Source organism: Panthera pardus, unplaced genomic scaffold (genome assembly GCF_024362965.1).
Source record: "Panthera pardus isolate Hobbes unplaced genomic scaffold, ASM2436296v1 HiC_scaffold_8, whole genome shotgun sequence".
Taxonomy (NCBI): Eukaryota; Metazoa; Chordata; class Mammalia; order Carnivora; family Felidae; genus Panthera; species Panthera pardus.
The window spans coordinates 136,719,211-136,744,951 of NW_026527013.1; positions in this window are offsets into that span (position 1 = coordinate 136,719,211).

Below are 25,741 nucleotides of genomic sequence, written 5' to 3' on the forward strand. Positions count from 1 at the left end.
TTGAAATCTCGAAGTGTTCTTTACAAAGATAGAAAATCAGTCCTAAAGCTCATATAGAAATATGAAAGACCCTGAATAGCCAAAACAATCTTGAGTGAAAAGAACAAAACTGGAAATATCTACATCCTGATTTCAAAATACATTACAGAGCTGAAGTACTCAAAACAATATAGTACTGGCAGAAATACAAGCATAGAGACAGGTGGAACAGCCTGGAGAGTCAAGAAATCCACACATTTATGATCTGACAAGTGTGCCAAGAACATAGAATTGGGAAAGGGTCAACAAACGATGTTGGGAAAACTAGAAATCCACATACAAAAGAATGAGATTGGACCTTTATCTCACTTCATATACAAAAATCTACTCAAGGGGCGCCTGGGTGGCTCAGTCGGTTAAGCGGCCGACTTTGGCTCAGGTCATGATCTCGCGGTCTGTGAGTTAGAGCCCCGCGTCGGGCTCTGTGCTGACAGCTCGGAGCCTGGAACCTGTTTCAGATTCTGTGTCTCCCTCTCTCTGTCTCTCCCCGTTCATGCTCTGTCTCTCTCTGTCTCAAAAATAAACGTTAAAAAAAATTAAAAAAGAATCTACTCAAAATGGATTAAAGACTTAAAGCTAAGACCTGAAAACGTAAAAACAACTAAAAGAAAACAAAGGAAAAATTTTTATCATGTTGATCTTGACAATATGTTTTTGGATATGATATCAAAAGCACAGGCAACAAAAGCAAAATTAGATAAGTGATATATCAAATTAAAAGGAATCTCTATAACAAGGGAAGCAATCAATAGAGTGAAAGGCAACCTATAAAATGGGAGAAAATATTTGCAAACTACATATCTGATAAGGAGTTAATAACCAACAAAATATACAAGGAACTAGAATACAGTGATTTAAAAAATGAGTATTGGACCTGAAGAGACATTTCTTAAAAGAAGATATACAAGTATATCATATACCAACAGGTATATGAAAATATTCTCAACCTCACTAATTATAAAAGTGGAAATTAAAATCAAAATGATATATCACTTCAGACTTATTGGAATGGCTATTACCAAAAAGACAAAAATAAGTGTTGGCAAGAATGTAGAATAAAGGGAAAACTTGTTCCGTATTGGTGGGAATGTAGATTGGTATAGTAATTATGGAAAAGAGTTTTGAGCTTCCCCCAAAATTAAAAATAGAACTACAATATGATCTAGCCATCTCACTTCTGGATATGTATTTCAAAGAAATGAAATCATTATCTTAAAGAGATGTCTGCATTCCCTTGTTCACTGCAACATTGTTCATAATAGCCAAGATATGGAAACAACTTAAATGTTTGTTGATGAATGAAAAGAAAATGTGAGATACACACACACATACACACACACACACACACACGCACACACACACACACAGGAATATTGTTCAGCCTTAGAAAGGAAATCCTTCCATTTGCAACAAAATGGATGTATTTGGGGAACATGCTAAATGAAGTAAGCTCAACACAAAAAGAGAAATATTGCATAATTTCCCTTATATGTTGAATCTAAAATAGTCAAATTTATAAAAGCAGGGAGGAGAATGGTAGTTGCCATGAGCTAGGGTTGAGGGAAGTGGAGAGATATTGGTTAAAGTATACAAAGTTTCAGTTATACAGATGTATGAATTTTAGAGATCTAATGTACAGTATGGTAGCAGTAGCTAACAATACTATATTGTATACTTGAACTTTGCTAAGAGGGTAGGTCTTATTAAGTGTTTTCAACAGAAAAAAAAAGAGGGAGAAAAGGAAGTTGGATAGGGAGAGAAAAGGAGAGTAAAAGAAAAAGGAAGTAAGTAAGAAAGAAAATGATAACTATGTGAGGTTGTAGATATGTTAATTCACGTGATTGTGGCAATCATCTCCAATGTGTGTATATATATATATATATATATATATATATATATATATATATCAAGATGTCATTTTAAATATGTACTTTTTTATGTTTTAATTATTCCTGAATAAAGCTGGAAAAGAATGCAATATAGACTCTTACAAGAGAAATTATAAAGTCTTTACTTTTTAATTAATTCATTTTTAAATTTATATCCAAGTTAGTTAGCATATAGTTCAGTAATTATTTCAGGAGTAGAATTCAGATATTCATCACCTACATATAACACCCAGTGCTCATAGCAACAAGTGTCTTAATAATGCCCCTTGCCCATTCCCCCACCCACAACCCCTTCAGCAACCCTCAGTTTGTTCCTATAGTTAAGTCTCTTATGTTTTGTCCACTCCCTGTTTTTATATTATTTTTGCTTCCCTTCTCTTATGTTCATCTGTTTTGTATGTTAAATTCCATATATGAGTGAAGTCATATGATATTTGTCTTTCTCTGCCTAATTTCATTTATCATAATATACTCTAGTTCCATCCACATTGTTGCAAATGGCAGGATCTCATTCTTTTTTATTACCGAGTAATGCTCCATTGTGTGTGTGTGTGTGTGTGTGTGTGTGTGTGTGTGTGTATACACACAATGCATCTTCTTTATTCATCTGTCAATTGATATTTGTCATCTGTTGATGGATATTGGGCTCTTTCCATACTTTGGCTATTGTTGATACCACTGCTATAAACATTGGGGTATATGTGCCACTTCAAAAGAGCACACCTGTATCCTTTGGATTAAAAACCTAGTAGGGCAATTGCTGGGTCATAGGGCAGTTCTATTTTTAACTTTTTGAGGAACCTTCATACTGTTTTCCAGAGTGGCTGCACTAGTTTGCATTACCACCAGCAGTACAAAAGGGTTTCTCTTTCTCCGCATCCTTGCCAACATCTGTTATTGCCTGAGTTGTTAATTTTAGCCATTCTGACTGGGGTGAGGTGATATCTCATTGTTGTTTTGATTTGTATGTCCCTGATGATGAGTGATGTTGAGCATTTTTTCATGTGTCTGTTAGCCATCAGGATGTCTTCTTTGGAAAAGTGTTTATTCACAGCTTTTGCCCATTTCTTCATTGGATTATTTGTTTTTTGGGTGTTGAGTTTGATAAGTTCTCTATAGATTTTGGAGACTAACCCTTTATCTAATATGTCATTTACAAATATCTTCTCCCATTCTGTCTGTTGCCTTTTAGTTTTACCAATTGTTTCTTTTGCAGTGCAGAAGCTTTTTATCTTGATGAGGTCCCAATAGTTCCTTTTTTCCTTCTGTTTCCTTTGCCTCCAGAGACATGTTGAGTAAGAAGTTGCTGTGGCACAGGTCAAAGAGGTTTTTACCTGCTTTCTCCTCTGGATTTTGATGGCCTCTGTCATAGACTCTAAGTCTAAAGTTTTCTCTTGGCCAGCAAGAGAGCAGGATGCAGGATCAAAAGCAAGAGATGGCTAATATCCACAAAAAGACAAGAGCCCCGAATAAGGGTCCTTGCCCCGTTTTTATTAGGATCAGAAGACTTACAAACATGGTGACAGATGTGCACAAAGAGACAATGAAATTGTGAACATTAATTTGGGGACGTGAGGGAAGGGAGTCTTGAAGGTATTCATAGTTAGGGGTTCGGGTTAATACAAAACACAATCCTGGTGCTGGGCAGTTGGGCAGAAGGTTGTTTACAGCGGACATGAGGCACCACCTCTGTTTATCTTAGCTAGCCTAGGGGATGAGACAGATAGGACACGTGACCTCAGGGTTAATAAGGCACCTTTTCTTTTGTTAATCAGCTCCGCTCTGGGCAGCATCACCCGCAGTGCAGTGGTCTATAGTCCTATTTACCTGTTTACCTACCTTGGTCCCTCCCTCCTGAGAAAGCAGCTTTCTGCTATAGTACTAAATTGACATGCATTTTCACTCTGAATGTCTCATCTTGCTTACCTCATATACCTTTGTATTGGGAGATTTTGCCCCCTCCCTATTCTGGGTGCCTTTGCACCACCTGTCTATTCTGGGTGACTTTACTCCCCCACCCCATCCTGGGTGTCTTTGCACCTCCCTGCTGTATCTTAGGGTCCTGATCTTGTATACCCAAACTTGGGTATAAGCATCCTATGGCTTTGTACTTCTTTTTGCCTTGTTAACCCATTGGTGTAAGCCCAGGGGATTCCTAAGCTTATTCCCCACAGGCTTGCTGTCTTACGTTTAGGTCTTTCATCCGTTTGAGTTTATTTTTATATATGGTGTAAGAAAGTGGTCCAGGTTCTTTCTTCTGAACGTTGCTGTCCAGTTTTTCCATCATCATTTGCTGAAGAGATTCTCTTTGTTCCATTGGGTATTATTTTCTGCTTTATCAAAGATTAGTTGGCCATACATTTATGGGCCCATTTCTGGGTTCTCTATTCTGTTTTATTGACCTAAGTGTCTGTTTTTGTGCCAGTACCATACTGTCTTGATGATTATAGCTTTGTAATGCATCTTGAAGTCTGGAATTGTGATGCTTCCAGCTTTGGTGTTCTTTTTCAGGATTGTTTTGGCTATTCGGCATCTTTTCTGGTTCCATACAAATTTTAGGATTGTTTGTTTTAGCTCGGTGATGAATGCTGGTGTTACTTAATAAGGATTGCATTGAACATGTAGATCGCTTTGGGTAGTATCAACATTTTAACAATATTTGTTCTTCCAATCCATAAGTATGGAATATTTTTCCATTTTTTTGTATCTTCTCCAATTTCTTTCATAAGTTTTCTATAGTCTTTCAGTGTATAGATTTTTCACCTCTTTGGTTAGGCTTATTCCTAGGCATTTTATGTTTTTTAGGTGCAGTTGTAAATGAGATCAAAGGCATTTAACAAAATGCAGCATCCTTTCTTGATTAAAACCCCTTGAGAAAGTAGGGACAGAAGGATCATACCTCAGGATCATAAAGCTATTTGTGAAAGACCCACCACTAATATCATCCTCAATGGAGAAAAACTGAGAGCTTTCCCCCTAAGGCCAAGAACACAACAAGGATGTCCACTATCATCACTGTTATTCAGCCTGATATTGGGGGACATAACCTCAGCAATCAGACAACACAGAACTAAAAGGCATCCAAATCAACAAGAAGGAAGTAAAACTTTCATTCTTCACAGACGACATGATAGTATATATGGAAAACCCAAAATATTCCACCAAAAAATGCTAGAGCTGATGCATGAATTCAAAGTTGCAGGATATAAAATCAATGCACGGAAATTGATTGTATTTCCATACACCAATAAAGAAGCAGCAGAAAGAGAAGTCTCTACTTTTTGATAACCTGTTTCCTTTAAGTAGTATAAATATAATTAGCCAATTAAGTTCTCAAATAAAACCATTACTACATAAGTTTTCCATATCAGCTTAAATTCATGGCTGCAAAGCTTTCATCAAATAGTAACTTTCTCAATAGAACTGTTCACTTGGGAGAAAGGTTTTACTTATCCTTTTAGAGTTATACTGTGATTTATGCTTGAGAAGAGTATGTTCTATAAATATTCAATCTCACATTTTCTCCTAATCATTTATATACAAGCATAGAAAATTCAACTCCTTCAATTCATTTTATTTAATGATGTAAATATATATTCTCTGGCGGTAGCAATGTTTTTTTTGGATTTTTACAACATGATTTTTTTCTGTAGAATTTTACTTGATCCCTCATCCAAACATTTTCCTTTCTCTGAACGAGAACTGACAAGTAGGAGAAAACAGATGAGCTTGACAAATTACTTTTGCTTTTGTTAAGTTTTTTGTTAACAGAGGACTTTAAATAAAACCATAAAGGAAGTTTCTATAGTTTTCTTTGCAGAAAGGAATTTATTCTGAGTAAATAGGCTAATGGTTAATTTGCCTTACATGTAATAACATGAATGAGATGTTATACTACTTCTCTGTATTATCTGAAATGCCACAGTGAATTGGGGATGGAAAATAAATATAACTTATGGAATCTTCACTCTTCCACTGGGTTGGACACACAAGTTGCTTTGAACAATGGAAATATCAGAGATGACACAGGAGAAGACTTGAACAGAGTTTGCTCCTTGGGACTTGAATTCTCTTGCTGTGCTTGGAGCCCTAAGACTGTGCTGTGACTAACCTAAACAAGACCTCTGGAAGACTTGGAGTCAAATAGAGGAGAACCAAGGAATTCCTGCTAGGGACTATGTAACTACCTGTTAGTTAGGCCATCCTATATCACATAGTCACTTGCCCATCTTTCAGTTGACAGCAAACACAAGGGAGAATCCTACATTAGCTCATCTTGCAAGACGAAACCCACCTATAGACTTATGGACTGGTTTAAAAAGGTTATATTGCTTAAAATTACATTGTATTGCACAATAAAAAGTGAGTGATACATTCACTAATGTAAGTTAGGTGAAAAAAAATGATTTTTAAAGAAGACGAGCCAAATAATCTACAACTATGAAATACGTAATTTGCAAGGGGGCACTTCGGTCCATGGGTTAAAAAATCTAGAAAGTTTTTATATCAGGGAAAAAAAATCTACTTAGTCCTATAGAAAGTTTTTTTTTAATGTTCACTTATTTTTGAGAGAGACAGAGACAGAGCACAAGCAGGGGAGGGAAAGAGAGAGAGGGAGACACAGATCCAAAGCAGGCTCCAGGCTCTGAGAGAGATGTCAGCACAGAGCCCAACAGGGGGCTCAAACTCACAAACCATGAGATCATCATGATCTCATGATCTCATGACATCACCTCAGCCTAAATCAAATACTTAACCAACTGAGCCACCCAGGTGCCCCATAGAAAGTTTAAACCAAAATAGCAAGTTTAATGTCTTGTCCAAAATAACTTCATTATATTATGTAACCAGGAAATTTAACTTAAATCAAGCTAACTAGCAAATTCAGTTTTTTGTCACTGTTGAAATCATGAGGGATGATGCTAAGAATCACTGCAATCTATTACAAAATAAAAACATTTTAGAATATTTGTGTTTACTAAATACTTACACTTTTTCCAGCTTTATTGCATTATAATTGATATAAAACATTGTATAAACTTTAGGTGTACAGTGCATTGATTTGATACATATATATATATATGTTGCAATATGAATACCACCATATGTTACCTAACAGTTTCATTACATCATGTGATTACCTTTGTGTGTGTTGTGAGAACATTCACATTTTTTAAAAAAAAATTAATGTTTTTATTTCTGAGAGAGAGAGAGAGAGGACACAGAGCGAGTGCGGGAGGGGCAGAGAGAGAGGGAGACACAGAATTCGAAGCAGGCTGCAGCCCCCGAGCTGTCAGTACAGACCCCGACGCGGTGTCCGAACTCACCGGCAGTGAGATCATGACCTGAGCTGAAGTCGGACCCTTAACCGACTGAGCCACACAGACGCCCCTGAACATTTACATTTTAAATATACCTCAGAGTGGCTCTACTTTACACAGTAAATTATATACAATATACCGTATCTTTTCTCATCTGCGTTTTCTTTATTTCATTGTTTTTAAAAAAAAATCACCTTATTTCTAACCTTATACTAGTAATTATGATTTAGGAACAAAAACAACAAAAATTACAAGAATTATTAAATTGTAATTGACTTGTTAAAATAATTTTATTTAACATAATGTTTCCTTCACAATGTTGTATCATTGTTTCTTGGATGACCTTACACTTTTTGCCTCAACAAAAGGGAGAAAACTGACAGAAAATTCTAGATGTCTATAAATTTTTGTACAAGCTAAGGGGAGTAAACTTTTGTATCCAATTTAGCATCTGTTAGAAAGATCCATTTTTTTATTTTTCTTTTAACTTCTTGTCTTAGAATAAAATAGGTTAGGTGAGTAGAACATTTATTGATAATGACACGCAAATAATGATTTTTTGCCCCATACTTTAAATTCTACTTAAATCTCTTCTTTAGGCAAGGAAATCATGAAGAGATTTTTACCATATCTTCAAATTTATATTTCATAGAATGGACTTAACGTTATTTTCATTCTCTGTGAAAATGAAAGAAACAGTGATTTTTGAACTCTTGCAACACTCACTGTGTTCTTGACCATATTCTATAACCTTAGGTGCCCTTCCTCCATCAGCCAACCAACTTGAGCCTGACTACCTTCTTTATTTTACATGTGGCTCACATGTAAGCCAGGCAACTTGAGCCTGACTACCTTCTTTATTTTACATGTGGCTCACCCAAAAAATCAAAACCTGGAAGAACAAGCTATATTCACCCATATATTCATTTTCTTCCATGCCACTGAAAGCTGATTAAGCCAACCCACCTCTTCTGAATTTTCTAGCAGACAATTGGACATTTAAGCTTCCTAAATTCCAAGGACGTGTGCTACTTTATATTAATAATTCTCTTGTGCCCCACTCAAGAAGCAGCCTGGAGTTAATATAAGAGTTTCTGAAGCTTATCAATCATTGACCCAGGGTCAGTATTCAGATCTTCTGTCTTGGAGATTACTATTCCTGCTATCTCAAAGAGTTCTTTCGGGGCTATCTGAGTTGGATTGGAGGTAGAGTTGAGTGCAGGAATGGAGAGAGAAAGAAAAATGCTTAGCATTCTCAATTCATATAAATCAATGGATAGAACTCTTGTTAGATCTTTAGCTTTCTCTGGGCTACATGTGGGTGATGATTGCTTAGCCAATTTACATACCTTTTAATAAATCTTGTATAAGTGTGAATTGCAAATTCCTGTTGGTTAAACTACAAAAATTTCCACTTAGTATTTTTTAGTGAAATTGCTAGGTCACATTAGATGTTCAATAAATGTAGATGCAATGATCATATTATTAGCAGTTGGAACTAAAAAAGTAAATATGTGTATTGGAAAGAAGACGTAATTTAAATTAGAATTACTGATTTCTGCTTATGGATCTAGATTCTTGATCTTGGTCAAGTCAACAAACTTCTTGTCTCATTTGATAGATATAAATACATGCATATCATATATTAACTCTGTTTCCTTCCAGTTATAATTACCTATAATTCTACACACTATTTAGTCAATATAAAATAACTTTTGAATTTAATTAACTATATACTCAAACAGAAATGTAAAAATAGCTTTATTTTGACTTTCGTCACCAAAAATGGGGATATAATCACCACAGATGAATGCAGATTTAAATCTCATGAAGACAGTAATATACTCTCAAGGGAATTTCAAGCATATTCATTCATCTTCTTTAGGTCTGAGTTTGTTGGGCATAGAAAACCCACTTGGATACATACCAAAGAACAATTTACTTAACCCTGATTACATATCAAGCCTTAAATGTTTAATTCTACAGCTGGGTATTGATATTTGAGGTACCACAGTTAGAATGCCATGTTAGGAATTGAGACCAAGAAAAATAAATAAATACATGAGATAAGCCACATTTCCATCTTTGTCTCATTTAAATTAAAGGGATTTCATATATCTTCTAACAATATTTCATATTCAATAAACCTTGACAATAGTTGTGCTTCTGCAGCCTTTGAAGTCAGAGGTAAAGCTGAAAGCAGAAATCCATTAAGTTAAGCCTATTGCATTTCCGAAAATTGACACAATTAGAATTTTCCTAGGGTGGCTGATCAAATGGAACCATTGTTGAATCTGTCAGACAGACCTGAACAGGTCAGATACTATATTTATAGATATTGACTTTTAATATAACCTGAAGGGAAATGTCCATATCTTCTTCACATGACTCAGTATCACTTCTGAAAAAGTCATCAGTCTTCCTATTTTTTTTTTAATGTTTATTTATTTTTGAGAGAGAGAGAGTGGGAATGAGAGAGAGAGGGAGAGAGCAAGAGCAGAGGAGGGACAGGGAGAGAGGGAGACACAGAATCCAAAGCAGGCTCCAGTTTCCAAGCTGTCAGCACAGAGCCCAACATGGGGCTTGAACCCACAAGCCGTGAGATCATGACCTGAGCCAAAGTCGGATGCCCAACCCACTGAGCCACCCAGGTGCCCCTCATTTGTCCTCTTATTGTGAATATAAATTTAGAGCATTATCAGGAAATATGATCAGATTTTCGTTAATATGGAATACTTTCCAAAAGTAAGATAGTGACTAAAATAGATTTTAAGAAATGCATCTGGGGGTGCCTGGGTGGCTCAGTCTGTTAAGCGTCTGACTCTAGATTTTGGCTCAGGTCATGATCTCATGGTTTGTTTGAGCCTGACATTGGACTCCTCACTGACAGTATGGAGCCTACTTGGGATTGTCTCTCTCCTTCTCTCTGTACCACTTCCCTGCTTGCTCTCTCTCTCTTAAAGTAAATAAACTTAAAAAAAAAAAAAGAAGTTGGCCCCTTAAAAGAAAAAAAAAAAAAGAAAAAATGCACCTGTGTAAGAAATGTAAAGACCCACATTCTATTAAAACAAAAAACAACTCTGGTCCATTTCAGTGATCTGTTCAAAAGGAAAAAGAGAGAGAGAGAGGGAAACCAAGAAACAGACTCTTAACTATAGAGAACAAACTGATGGTTTGTGAAGAGAATATGTGAAGGGAATTAAGAGTATACTTACCAGGGGAGCCTGGATGGCTTGGTCAGTTAAGTGTTCAACTTCAGCTCAGGTCATGATTTCATGGTTTGTGAGTTTGAGCCATGCATTAAAGCTCAGTGTTGAAGGCTCAGAGCCTGGAGCCTGCTTTGGATTCTGTGTCTCCCTCTCTCTCTCTGCCCTGCCCTGCTCACACTCTGTCTCTGTCTCTCAAAAAGTGAATAAACGTTAAAATATGTTAAAGTAAAGTATATTTATCATGATGAGCACTGAGTAATATATAGAATTGTGAAATTACTGTACGTTACACCTGAAACTAATATAACACTGTTCATTAATGACACTGGAGTTAACATAAACAACTTAATAAAATTTTAAAAATAAAAGTAAAAAAAATTAAAAAAATTATTATTAAAAAGTAATAAACTGTGGTACAGCCACACAACGGTATTCCAACAAACACAGAATAACAAACTATGGTATATACAATAACTCGGATAAGTCTCAAAGGTATTATACTAAGTACAAAGTTCCAGCCTTACAAGGTTACATACTTTATAATTCCATGTATGTAATGTTCTCCAATAAAAAACCAAAACTTATCTGAGGGAGAACAGATTGATGGTTGCCAGGGTTAGGTGGGCAGGTGCCAGTATAAAGGGATAACATGAGGTAATTTGGGGGATGTTGGAACTTACACTGTATCATGACTGCTGGTGGTTACTTGAATCTATACATATTTTAAAATTCACGGACCTATATGCAAAAAAGAGCTAATTTTGCCATATGAGAATTTAAAAATAAACAGCATTTCTAAGAAAAAAAAAATTGAGCAGTGTACCCAAGTAAAAGTCAGACTTCTTACACTGTTTTATAAAAATTCTCTCCAAACAAAAATCAAAATACCATGAAATACACTTCTTATTAAAATTTAATATAAAATTCCAGACAAGCCATTCTTATTTTTATTCAGGGTGTCATAATGTCATCATAGGAATTGAATTTGAGACACAGTTTGAACATTAAAAAAAGTCTTAGCTTTCAGAAGTCCTAGGAGAAGAAGGCCGTGTGGGTGACCTCATTATTCAGTTTTAAATTTAGCAAAGGAGATACTGACAGAGGAACAAGGACTATGGGTAGAAGTGGCAGCAGGTGGAAGGCAGAAGCTTTTGGAAAGAATAGACTGTCATCACAGCGAAGAGCTCAAAATTAGAGGGCCATAGTGAACATTTGAGTACTCTAGAGGTTTTTGTATATTTTTTTCTGAATAACAGTGTCTACAGTCTTTCTCCTGCTTTCCATAGAAAGCATTTTTTTTAAATGTATCCAACTTAGACTTACCAATTACAGTGAAACTAGAGTGATTTGTTAAAAAATTAAAAGACACATTTTAAAAACAAAATCTAGGTTTGATTTATGTCATTGCTATACTTGCAAAATTTTATTCATGTATTAAAATTTAAAAAACACAGTATATGAAACATCCAGATGCTATGAAAAATAATAAATAAAATGACTTTGATCTTTTTGTAACAACCCAAATTGATATACTATCATCTTGTTTAAATACTTTATTATTTTTTTTTATTTTATTCCCCACCTCCAAATTCCTTTTGGAAGAGTATAATGCATACTATTCCATTTTGCCAATGTAAAGCCTAACACTAAGAATTTAAATGATTTCAGAAAAAAAAAAAATTCTGGACAAAGACCACACAACTAGACTGTTCTTACAGATCTTATTCATTCTAATAGACATCATCATCTTCTCATATGGACTTATTCAATATGGCATTAAAGTTAAATATTTATAGTTATATGTCTGCACACAAATGGCTTCTTGGGCTGCATTAAAATTTAGACTCTTTCCTTTCACAGTTTGCATTAAAATTGAAACTGATCTCCAATTATATGTAAGAACTTTAGGTAGAAAATGGATATACATTAGAACTTCATAACATACAATGTGATATGTATATTTAATGCAAACTATTACAGTTTTCTGGAAGTTAGGTGTTTGTGCACCACATTTTGTTTTGACTATAGACATACATCCAGGGGAAGTGGTTATTTGTGAGTTTGCCCTCTGAGCATAGCACTGTGTTGGTACACAGTATATATCTAATAATACTGCTGGAGGAAATAAACATGTGAATACAAGAAAGAAATGATTTGCCAGTTAACAGGCACTTTAGTGTTTTCTGCACACACAATCAGGAGGAATAAAAGGAGAAATGTTTCAAAATAAGACTGTAACCATCCAAATGAGTGGCAACCAACATCTGGAACTGAGTTCATATGAAAGTGTTCATGAAGTGGTTAACTAGAAATGTTCAGAAGTTTAGTAACCAATAGGAACATTGCATCCTGTGAAATGTAATGAAACAATTTACATCAATGTGATGAAGAAATTTAGATTCTTTATATCAGTTAAATGAAGAGATTTACATTCTTTTAAACAGGCAAGGCTTTTTCAGGTTTCAGATAATCTGGAAGCAGCTTGTTTCCTGATAATATCACTGACCCACCCCAAAACAAATCAGAAAGATAATATGAAAAGTAAGAGATTTAAGAAAGGGGGGGGGGCAGAGTGAGCATATTGTATTATAGCAGCAGTTCTTATTAAGTCGATGTAGCTCTTGCCATTTTGCCAATTTTTTTTTTTTGAAAACAAGATTCTTTAAATTCAGCATTTCATAGATCTGTGCAAATTGGAATGGCAATATATAGATAAAAAAAGAATTACAGGGGTGCTGGGTGGCTCAGTCAGTTAAATGTCAGACTCTTGACTTCCCGTCAGGTCATGATCTCACAGTTTGTGGGTTTGAGCCCCGTGTCGGGCTCTGTGCTGATGGCTCAGAGCCTGGAGCCTGCTTCGGATTCTGTCTCCCCCTCTCTCTACCCCTCCCCCACTCATGCTCTGTCTCTGTCTCTGTGTCTCTCAAAAATGAATACATGTTAAAATTTTTTTTTAAATTACAGAGTATTCTGTAGACATGGAAGTTAAGAATTCCTTGAAAGTGGTATTATAAGTCTAGATATGAAAATAGATCATCACAACGTAGTTTCTTACAACATCTTCAAAAAGAATAAGTGAAAACCAGGAAAAATAAATTTATCTGGCTAAGACACTTACAAGTTCCAAACCTGAGGAGTAATGGTAAATTACCACCACCACCATGAGAGACGCTGGGATTACTGAAATCAAAAGAGCGTAAGTGACTTCCAGAATGATTGATTTAGCAAATCCTGTCCCAAAAGAACAATGGCAACTGGACAGAATCATTCAAACAACCATTTAAAGACTTGGGAAATTGAAAAAAGTCATAAGACAGATGACTTACTTAAGAAAATGTACTGATCAACAGGAAGAAAAGTGGAAGTGTATGGTGTTTTTATCTGGCCTACTTCCAATACTTCTATCCCTGGATCTTCAATACAGACGTTTTAGTAGGGTGGGGCAGTCAGAGAGGACTGGTAGCATAAGGAAATGGCTTTAATGGAATCAAAGTGTGAAAAATTTTATTTTCAGAAGTATTATCAAAAACGATAACAACTCCAATGGCAAATAATCAGGGTAGATCAACATAATAACTATACCAATATTTCTTTACCAATTGGGGCAAAAAATAGAATCACAAATCATGAATCTGGAAGGGAAATCAGGATAAAGAGAGCTAAATACTGTCTGAAGATTCAACCTATCCCTGTTTGTATGGAAAGCTAGTGCATGCACAAAGTTAAACTCATGCCCAAGAGAGACCATTAAGCAGTACATCTGTGGGTAATTGTATATCCTTGGTGAACAAAGTAAATAGTGCCTGCAAAACATTTCTAAAGTCCCTTTTAATTTTTCACACATTCCCTAACTTATACACAGCCCTGCTGGCCAATGGTGAAACACTGGCTCAAGATGTTAAAACAAGATTTCTGTTGAATCATTGGCTGACAGCTGAGCAACACTGATCAAGCAACAACCCTAAGGAAGACTGGTTAGAATATAATATGATTGAAAGGACAAAAAATTATCAGAGGCAAACTGTGAGGGTAGTAGACTATACACAATTGGGCAAGGCAAGTCACTAAGGAAACAAACAACTACAAAAAGACCAACAACAAGCACCACCCTGGAATGGAAAATCAGAGTCAATATTTGTTTTGATATGTTCTCTCAAATGCCCAGTTTTCAATAATAACAATAACAAAGATTAGATGTACAAAAGGAGAAACAGGAAATTTTAACCCATGGACAGGAAAAAAAAAAGAAATCAATGAAAAATTGTCTGAGGGGGTCTCATATGTTGAACTTAAGAGGGAGTTATAAGTATCTTCAAAGAACTAAAATAAACCATGATTAAATAACTAGAAGGATGTGCAACATTGATTACTCAATCAAATAGAAAATAATCAATACAGATAAACATTTTAAAAACAAAGCCAAATGGATACTCTGGGTTAAACAATTACAATGACTGAAAATATAAATTTACTAGAGAAGATTTGAGATGGCAGAAGAATGACTCAATGAGCTTGAGTATAGAGACTATCCTATATGAAGAAAAGAAAGGAAAAAAGAATGGAGGATAGTGAGTGGGAAATCATAGACCTAAAAGACATCAATGAATACACCAGCATACACCTAATGAAAAGAAAGATGGAAGAAGAAGTGGAAGCAGAAAATTCCCAAATTTGATGAAAATAATTTATCTGTACTTCCAATAAGCCCAACAAACTTCAGGTAGTGTAAAATGATTTCCAAGTAGACTCATCACAGTCATGTGGTAAGGCAAAAAATAGGAGCAAAAGAAAATTAAAATCCTTACAAGCAAGAAAAACACAAGATTAATAGCTGCTCAGAAATAACAATGGAAACCAGGAGACAGTGACATGGAATATTCCAAGTGATGAAAAAAGGGAAAGCATACCAACCAATATTTCCATATCTAGTGTAACTATCCTTCAAACGTGAAATAAAGGCATCCCTAGATAAGCAGAGTGAGAGAATTCTTTCATGATGGACTATTCTGGAAGAAATGCTATCAGAAATTTTTCCAGATAAAATAAAATGACACTGGATGGCAAATCAAATCCTCTCAAAGAAAGAAAGATCACTTATAAATGTAATTATGTAGACAATTATGAGGCAATATATTATTTTCTTTTAACAAATTTAAAATAAAATTGCATAAAGGAAAATTGCATAAAAATAATTATAAAATTATATTTTGGGCTTATAAAGAAAATACTGCCCGACAGCAGTAACTCATAACCACAAGAAGAAAAGAAGACTACTAGAAATAGTAATTATGTACAGTTCTATAAATGATGATAAGTGTATTTTCTCCTTTCTGAAATCATTTCATATCTGAACTAATAAAGACATAAAAACATATGTGTGTGTGTGTATATGTGTGTATACATATACACACACAACACACACACACACACACACACACACACACACAAACATATGTAGTGACCACCCTCTTAGGACTATCATTTTCAAATACATTACTTCCATATGTATTATAGACATTATAGTCATGTACATGCATAGCTTATATTTATAGAACATATTTTATAGAGCCCTAAAGCAAACACCAAAGAAAGCAATTCAAAACTAGAGTAAAAAAAAAAAACCTGAAACATAAAAAACATTAATGATACACTAAAAATACCCACTTAGTGTAAAAAAACTGGGAATCTGGCATAAAAGAGACAGAAGACATGAGATTATGTTATGTATGATATGTACGTAATGTAACTTATATATGCATAATGTATATATATTTCTTAATATGTAATGTATATATTTTTATTAATAAAATAGCAGGCATTATCCAACCATATCAGTCACAACATTAAATGTAAATAGAATAATATGGGGCACCTGGGTGACACAGTAGGTTAAGCATCTGACTTCATTCAGCTCAGGTCATGATCTCACAGTTTGTGAGTTTGAGCCCCACGTGGAACTCTGTGCTGACAGTTCAGACCCTGGAGCCTGCTTCAGATTCTATGTCTCCCTCTCTCTCTGTCCCTCCCCTGCTTGCGCTCTGTCTCTCTCTGCCTTTAAAAAATAAATAAACATTATAAAAATAAATAAATGTGAATGGAGTAACACTCCAAATTAAATGCATAGTTGCCTGACTGAATAGAAGGCAAGATATAACTGCATACTGTTTAAAAGAAGCACACAGTTCACATATTTGATGACAAATAAATTGACAGTGAAAATATAGGAAAAATATACAAACAGTAACCATAAGAGACCGTCAGTGACTGCATTAATATCTGAAAAAAATAACTGTACTTTAGACAAAAAACAATTACTGAAAATCAAAGACATTTTATAATGTCTATATTAAGTTTAAACATATATATATCAAGTTTATATATATACTTGTTTATATATATATATATATATGTATATATATATATATATATATCAAGTTTATACCAAATGTTTAAACATTTTATAATGTTTATAATGTCAGTTTATATCAAGCAGATATAAAAGTTATAAATATATGTGTGCACCTAACAAAAGAGACCCCAAATACATGAAGCAAAGCCTGATAGAATAGATTAGATATATAGGCAATTTAACAATAATACAAAAGCATAAATGACTCTCTACTAAAGAGTAAAACAAGTAGAAAAAAATGGTATTATATAGAAGACTTGAAAACATTATGAACTAAACAGACCTAAGTAATATCTATATACAGCACTCTACCCAACAGTAGGAGAAAGCATACTCTTCTAAAGCTGATAAAGAACAGTCCCAATATAGAACATATGGTAAGCTGTAAAGCCTCAATAAGTGTAAAATCATTGAAATCATATGAAGTATGCTCTCTGAGCAAATCAGAGTTAAATTAGAAAGCCACAAAATAAGGAAGTTAGGGAATCCACATGTAAAAAATGGAAATTAACCAACACACATAAAAGTAATTTGGGGTTAAGGAGGAAATCACAGGGAATTTAGAAAATGTTGTGAGCTAAATGAAAACAAAGCCATAACATATCACAACAAATGGGTGCAGCTAAAGGGATGCTATAGGAAAAATGTGTAGCTCAGTATCAGTGTGTAAGGCTGCTACACAAAATACCACAGGATGGTGGTTTAAATGCCAGAAGCTTATTTCCTCACAATTCTGGAGGCTGGAGATCCAGGATCACCAAATGTTGGCAGATTTGGTTTCTCCTGTGCCCTCTCTCATTGGCTTGCATATGCTTGTTTATTTGCTATTTTCATAGGGCCTTTCCTCTGTGTGTGCACATCTTCGGTGCACATCCTTTTCTTAAAGGGACACAGTCCTATTGGATTAGATCTCCCTCTTTATAATCTCATTTACTTTTAATGACCTCTTTAAAGATATCTCCAAATACAGACACACTATGTATTAGGTCTTCAACATATGAATTTTGAGGGAGATATAATTCAGTTCATAACAAGTTTTAAATACCTATAGTAAAAGCAAAGAACTAACTCAAATAAAAAAATCTCAATTGCAATCTTGAGAAATTAGTGAAAGAAGAGCTAAACCTAGTACAAGTAGGAAACCAAATATTGCAGATAAATATGAAATTCAATAAAATCAAAGAGTGAAAACCAATTAAGAAGAGTTACTACTTTTTAAATATCAGCAAAGTTGAAAAACCTTAGACTGACAAAGTGAAAAGGAGAGAAGAAAAAAATACTAAAATCAAAATTTAAAAAGTAGGTATTACAATGAATGATAAAGGAATTAAAAGCATTATAACAGAATACTGTGAGCCACTCTGTCAACAAATAAGACAACTTAGATGAATTGAACATATTTCTAAAAAAAAGATACAAATTACTGAAACTTTTTTTCAAGAAAAAATATTGCAATACAGTCATAACAAGTAAATAAATTTAATTAGTAATTAAAAATCTCTCCACAAAATATCCTAGCCCCAGAAGAGTACATTGCTGAAATATACAAAACATTTAATGAAAAAAAAATGTCAGTCTTTCAAAAAAAAGATCTTAAAGAAAACAGAAGAGGAGCAAATACTTCCTGTACTGTTCTATTAAATCAATATTACCTTGATACCCTGATACCTGATACTTACAAAACCAAGACATCACAAGAAAAATAAAAGTAATACAGACAGGGGCGCCTGGGTGGCTTGGTCGGTTAAGCGTCCGACTTCAGCTCAGGTCATGATCTCACGGTCCGTGGGTTCGAGCCCCGCGTCGGGCTCTGTGCTGACAGCTCAGAGCCTGGAGCCTGTTTCAGATTCTGTGTCTCCCTCTCTCTCTGCTCCTCCCCTGTTCATGCTCTGTCTCTCTCTGTCTCAAAAATAAATAAACGTTAAAAAAAAAAATTAAAAAAAAAAAAAAAAAAAAGTAATACAGACAAATATCCCTGGTAAATATAGACAAACAGGAGCACCGGGGTGGCTTAGTAGGTTGGGCATCAGACTCTTGATTTCAGCTCAGGTCATGGTCCCAAGATCATGGGATGGAGCTGCGCGTCAGGCTCCGCAATGAGTGCGGAGCTTGCTTGGGATTCTTTCTCTCCCTCCCCTACCCTTCTCCCCCTCCCCTACCCTTCTCCCCCACTCACTCACTCTCTCTCTCTCAAAAATATTTTTAAAGATAAAAGACATACACACACACACATATATAGACAATTCTATAAAATGATAGTAAATTGAATATAGCAATGTATATAACATTTTTTGAACCACTACCAAGTGATATTTATTCCAAGAAGTCAAATATGGTTTAACATAAAAGGTAATTTCACGCGTATACCATACTGCTCAAAAGAACGACAAAAGCCACATACATGGTCATCTCAAAAGATGAAGTAGCATTTGATAAATCCCAAACTTATTCAAAACAGGTTTCTCAACAAACTGGGAAAGAAAAAAAAAGGAACTTTTTAGTCAAGATAAAAACCATTTAGGGGAAAAACAAAACAAAACTAGAAATTAAAAAAACAACAGCAATCAGCTAGAGCTAATATCATACTTAAAAAACGGAATATTTTCCAGAAAAGAACGTGATGCTCTACTGTCTCACTGTCTCTATTTTATGCTGCTGGTTCTTGACAATGCAAAAAGGCAACACACACACACACAAAAAAAAACACCCATATAGGAAAGGAAAAAAAAAAAAAAAAAGAAAAGAAAACTGTCACACCTCACAAATTACATGATCTATGGTTTTATATGACTACTTTCATGGGATAGAAGAAAAGATTCAATTCAATAACATCAAAAGGAATAAAAGGCTCTGGAATAAACTTAACAAAAGGAATGTACACTGAAAACTACAAAACAATGATGGCAGAAATTGATTCTAAGTTAATGAAGTTCTAAGTTAAAAATTAAAATCACTGCACAACCTATTAATTTCCACTCCTGGGATTCTACCTAAGTTAAATGAAAATGCATTTCCATAAGAAGATGTGTATATCTCTAGAATCAGAATAGGAACTGAGATTTTCATTAAGTATGAGACCCAGGACCAGGCAATGCTGTTGAATTATAGCTCTGTTGTATAATGTTAGGTTTTTGGTCTTGTCAGATTCATTAACTTCATCCATGTATGGTCACTGGAACCCAGAAAATCTTTCAGAACAACCATATATCTTAAATATCTGTCATTGCCTTTAATGAAATTATCCTAAAACTCTATATGCTAAATAATTCTTTTATGTGAACATATTTTAATCCTTTAATAATTTGTCAGTAGCCATCTCTAAAATTTACATTCTTGATTAGTGTGTTTCAAATACTAACATCTATTAAGTAAATTAATCAGGGAGGTCATTAGACTGAGGTGGCTCTAATACCATGGTGACCTATCTAAGTAAACCAAAATCTAAGGATGTAAATGCTTCAAGGTTAAAAGTTAAAGCTGAGGAACAACCAATCTCAAATAGCCAACTAGGATTTAAGCTTAATACCTGATAAAATACTTTCCTTTCTTTGCATCCACACCTTCTATAATTATATAAGCCATTCCCCTATCTTCTGTGGGTAAAGTGCTTCTATCCACTTCTGGTTTGGCATTGCCGAATTCAAGTTGATTTTTGCTGAAATCAGCTCTTCAAATTGTTAATATGCTTCAGCTTATTTTTAACACTTATTTTATAAGTTAATATTATACACACATACATCATACTCCTTACCTGAAACTTTTCAGAGTAGATTATCATATAGGAAAATTTAAGAGCATGCACTATTAAAGGATCTCATATTTATAAACAAGTTTTTAAAGATATTTAATTTGATAATTCAGAAACCAAAACAAAACATCCTCTGCCTCCTGATTCTCTTTACCAGGACAAATTGCGTTATCAATCTTGTGCTTGACTTTGATGAAAGTGTGGCCTTGAAGACTCTTCAAAATGTATCATAAGGTGTATCAGATATGAAAGACTGAGGCAGAAAACATTTCAAATTCAGAACCACAATCAATAATTCATATTCTTATTCTTTTTCTTTCTCACATTCTCTCTCTCTCTCTCTGCCTCTGTCTGTCTGTTTGACCTGCACACCCACATACACAGTATATCATTACTAGGTCAGTGGCTCACTAAAATGAGCTTCTACTTAATCCTCACAATATTAAATGTTGTTAGATTGTATCTTTAGAACTATATCCTTCTCAAAGCCACCAGTAAAGGTTTCTAAAATACCTTTTTTTCAATGTCAAAGAAATTACTACCACAGTAAGTTGTATTTCTAAGTATGAAAGGAAATTTCATTTAAAAGTCCAAGAAATATTGTTATAGCTGATATTAATTCATAGGTAGGAACATTTCCATGACTAAACATAGTAATGGCATGCAAGAATTTAAAATAGAAGACTATCACGTAATAAAATTAAATATATATATATACACACTGAATATATATATACACTGAGTATATATATATACAGTGAATATATATATATATATATATATATATTGAATGTATATATATACTGAATATATACATATATACATATATGTATATATTCAGTATAAAAACCTAACAAAAAATGCTGTCACAGAACTCCCAGTAATTTTTTCTGGCCTATGCTATAACTAAAAATTGGAAATCATGATAATAGTTGTATAAATCCTTGATTACATAATATGTATATTTATCCTATAAAAAGATTTAAAACCATGAACGGTGTTTGAAATAAGTCCAATTATGTTTAATTATTCATTATTTAGTTCAGTCAACATTAGTCTTCAACAAGACTCACAAGTGATATTGAATAGTAGCAGAGGAGCTATTTTGAGACCAACTTTGCTCTTTGAAGATCATGCCTTTGTACATAACCCACTTCCTGAGGGAAAAGGTGATAGTAGCAAATAAGCAGAAATGGAAATGACAATGATGTGACACAGCAAATGATGAAGTGCTTTCAGGAAAGACTGAAAATCTACTCAAAAAACTATGAAGAGAGAAAATAGTAGAATGTTTATGCAGCATTGATTTGCAAAACATTGTGAAATTCCAGTAGATTTTCCATAAAAAAGCATAAAGCTTTACCTTAAAAGAAGTATAAATTTGGTTGAAAAAACTGCTATTAAAAATAGACAAATTAGAAGCCATAAAGGAACCTAGTCAAAAATCGGTGCTTTAAAAGACACGTAATATAAAGGAATGTTTTTACCCATTAGATTTTTAAAACTTGCTATTTTTAAGGTACAAAAGAATTTCATAAAAAGTTACTGCAATACAATCCCTGTTTGTATTTAAATATACTTTGCATTATATTTGTATTTAGGTTGGGAAGGTATTTGTGAGGGACTGAAAAAGATAATGACAGTGAAGTAAATTAAGAAAGTAGATAAAAATCTTGAAAAGAATATATAATTTGTCAAACATTGGGATTACACAAGGAAATTAAATGTTGGGTGCTGAGGCAAAAGACAGAGAGTCAAAGATGGAATGGCCTCATCATTTCCATGAGAATTTTGAGGTTATCTAATAATAAATTGGGCACTTAGATCATTTGTTTTTCGTTTGTTCTTTGATATAAATATATTCTTAAGTGTATTACCTTTCCTCTAAATATTAATTAAACTTAATTGCAAAATTTTGTATTAATTTTAATTATTTTAGTTGTGAGTATGTTGTAATTGCCATTATAATTTCTTCATTGACCCCCAAATTAGAGATTTCATCTTAGTTACATATTTTTGTTATCTCTTTGTTGTGGATATTAACATTTGTCAATGTAATTAGAGATTAGTTCTCTAATACATTATTTTCCATATTTTTTGAAATTTTATTATCAAGAACTTGGTCATGTTCATAAATATTTTATAATTCAGGTATTTGAATTAAATCTAATGGGCACTGTACTCAAAACTGGATAATGCACTTGACATTTTGATCAAGTTCATATTTTTGTCATTAAAGCATTCCATGTAAGGTTAACTCTTTTTTTTTTTTTTTAACGTTAATTATTTCTGAGAGAGAGACCGAGACCGAGACGGAGACAGAGAGAGAGTGGGACAGGGACAGAGAGAGAGAGGGAGACACAGAATCCGAAGCAGGCTCCAGGCTCTGAGCTGTCAAAACAGAGCCCAAAGCGGTGCTCAAGATCATGACCTGAGCTGAAGTCAGACACTTAACTGACTGAGCCACCCAGGGGCTCCTAAGGTTGACTCTTGAACAATGCAGGAATTAGGGGCACCAGCATTTGTGCTGTTAAAAAAATCTACATGTAACTTTTGACTGCCCAAAAAGTTAACTACTAATAGACTACTGTTGACCTAAAGCCTCACTGTTAGCATAAGCAGTCAATTATACATATTGTGTATGTTATATGTATTATATACTGTATTCTTACAATAAAGTAAGCTAGAAAAAAGAAAATTATTAAGAAAATCATAAGGAAAAGAACATACATTTAACAGTACTTTACTGTATTTATTGAAAAAAACCCTCGTTAGTGTGGAGCTGTGCAGTTCAAAGTCATGTTGTTCAAGGATGAACTATACTTTTTTGTTGTTGAAGTATAATTGATGTACAATATTGTATTAGGTCAGGTATACAACATAGTGATCCAACATGTATATACATTGCAAAATGATTACCATGCTAAATCTAGTTATCATCTATAGTCATACAAAGTTTTTACACTATTATTGACTATATTCCCTTACTGTACATTACATCCCCTTCCATGTCTCATTTATTTTATAGTTATAAGATTGTACCTCCTAATTCCTTTCACCTATTTTGTGTTCTTTATGTTCTCATACTATTAATTACTGATGTTTTGCTTTTAGATACATAGCATGTTTAAAAATCTTTTGTCTTCCCAATTTAATCACTTCTCAAATATATGCAATCATTACCCTTTACTTTCAATCCTGAGTTCTTATGTCAACTCTGTTTTGTCCAATAGTAATATATTGACTTCATATTCTTGATTTTGCCTCATTGATCTTCTTCCTATTAATTTACTTTGACTTTTCTGAACTTTATGTTTTAGGTGCACTGGCATATTTTAAAATAATGCATCTGATTTTCAATATTTATCTTCAATTTTTCTACACAAGTTATTATTTATGGTATTTATGGATTTATATCTTAAATGTGTTTTTAATTGTTTTATTTTCATTTTAATTTGATTGAGTTGCTTTTACAGATTTATATGCTATTGTTTAGGATTTATTTTTATTGTACTTCTTGATTTTGACATATAACCTACCAAAAAAAAAATTGTTTTCCAAATTATACTACATTCTTTATGCTGTCTGAAAATATCCTAGTTTTACCTTCATTTATAAAAACAATTTCACTTATATAAAAAACTAATAAAGAGGATGGGAAGAAACTTAAGGAGGTGATGGATGTATTTTGTGGCATAGATTGTGATGATGGTTTCACAGATGTGTACTTATCTCCAAATTTACCAAGTTGTATACATTAAGTACATACAGGTTTTTGCAGATCAGTTGTAGCTCAATAAAGTGGTTTAAGAAGTAAATTCAAATTTAAGAATACTATCCTTGATTAATAACTATTTTCTAGAAAATTTTACTTACATTTTTATTTTAATACATTGGTTTTATTACAATTAATGTGAGTGTGGAGATCTTTTTATTTTTAAGAATTGGGAGTAATATGGCTTTTTAAAACTGAAAGCAAATATCTTTTATTTCTAAAATAAAACCAAACTCTTATCTCACCAATATTTTTTCTAACCAATTATCTCTCATCACGTCAAAAAATTAGGTATGTATAATGTCTTCTCACTCAGTCTTCCATGACTCGCGATCTGTTTTATGAATTCTTCTCTTTGTGCTCCATTTTTGAATCTTATTTGATTTGTGACTTTACTTATTTTCTCCTCAGTTATATCTAACCTGTCATAGGTATATACACGTACACACATCAAACACATCTATACACATACATATATATGTTGTGGTATGTGTATGTGTATGCTTGTGTTTTACATTGTTCATTTGCAAATCTTCCTGAGAAACTTTTAGTATTCCATTTTGGAAATAAAATCCTGTAACAATGTAAGGATCTGCACTTTTGAGCAATCTACACAGAAACTTTCCATATTGCATATTTTGTTTTAATTTCTTATATCTTCAAATCTGTAGCACCATTTTGTTGAAATTCCAGCAATATTTGGTAACAAAGGAATTTATTTTTATCTGTCTCCATATTCTGTATGTGTGCACACGCGTGTGCACGTGTGCGTGTATGTGATTGTGGTTGTTTTTTACTCTGACAGAAATACAACTGCTTCTCAAGAAATATTTCACCTCTTCATGATTACATTGAATATCTGAAAAGGAGTAGGCTTAACAAAATTTTGTAACATATGAAATTGTAAATCATGAGTCTTAAAATCCTGAAAAAAAAATGCTGGGGGATTCTATATATTTTCTGAATGTTTATATGTAAATGGCTTTCAGTTTTTAATTGCTTAATATTATATAAATGTAAGATTAGTTTCCTCATAAATAATAGTGGATATAAAACCATATTTCTAATTATCTTGAAAACATTGCAAGTTCATTGTCTCTTTGCCAGATGTAATTAGATCCAAATTTGCCTGGATATTGGTTCATATTAGTTTCTTATTGGTACTGCAGCAAATTACCCCAAATTTGGTGACTTGAAACAAGAAGTTAATTCTCCCACAGTTTTTGAAACCAGAGTCCAAAATTGGTATCATAGGGTTGAAAAGAAAGTGTTAGCATGCCTCCCATCTTTTGAGAGGCTGAAGGGAGGATTCATTTCATGCCTTTTTCAGTTGCAGGTGGTTGCCAGCATT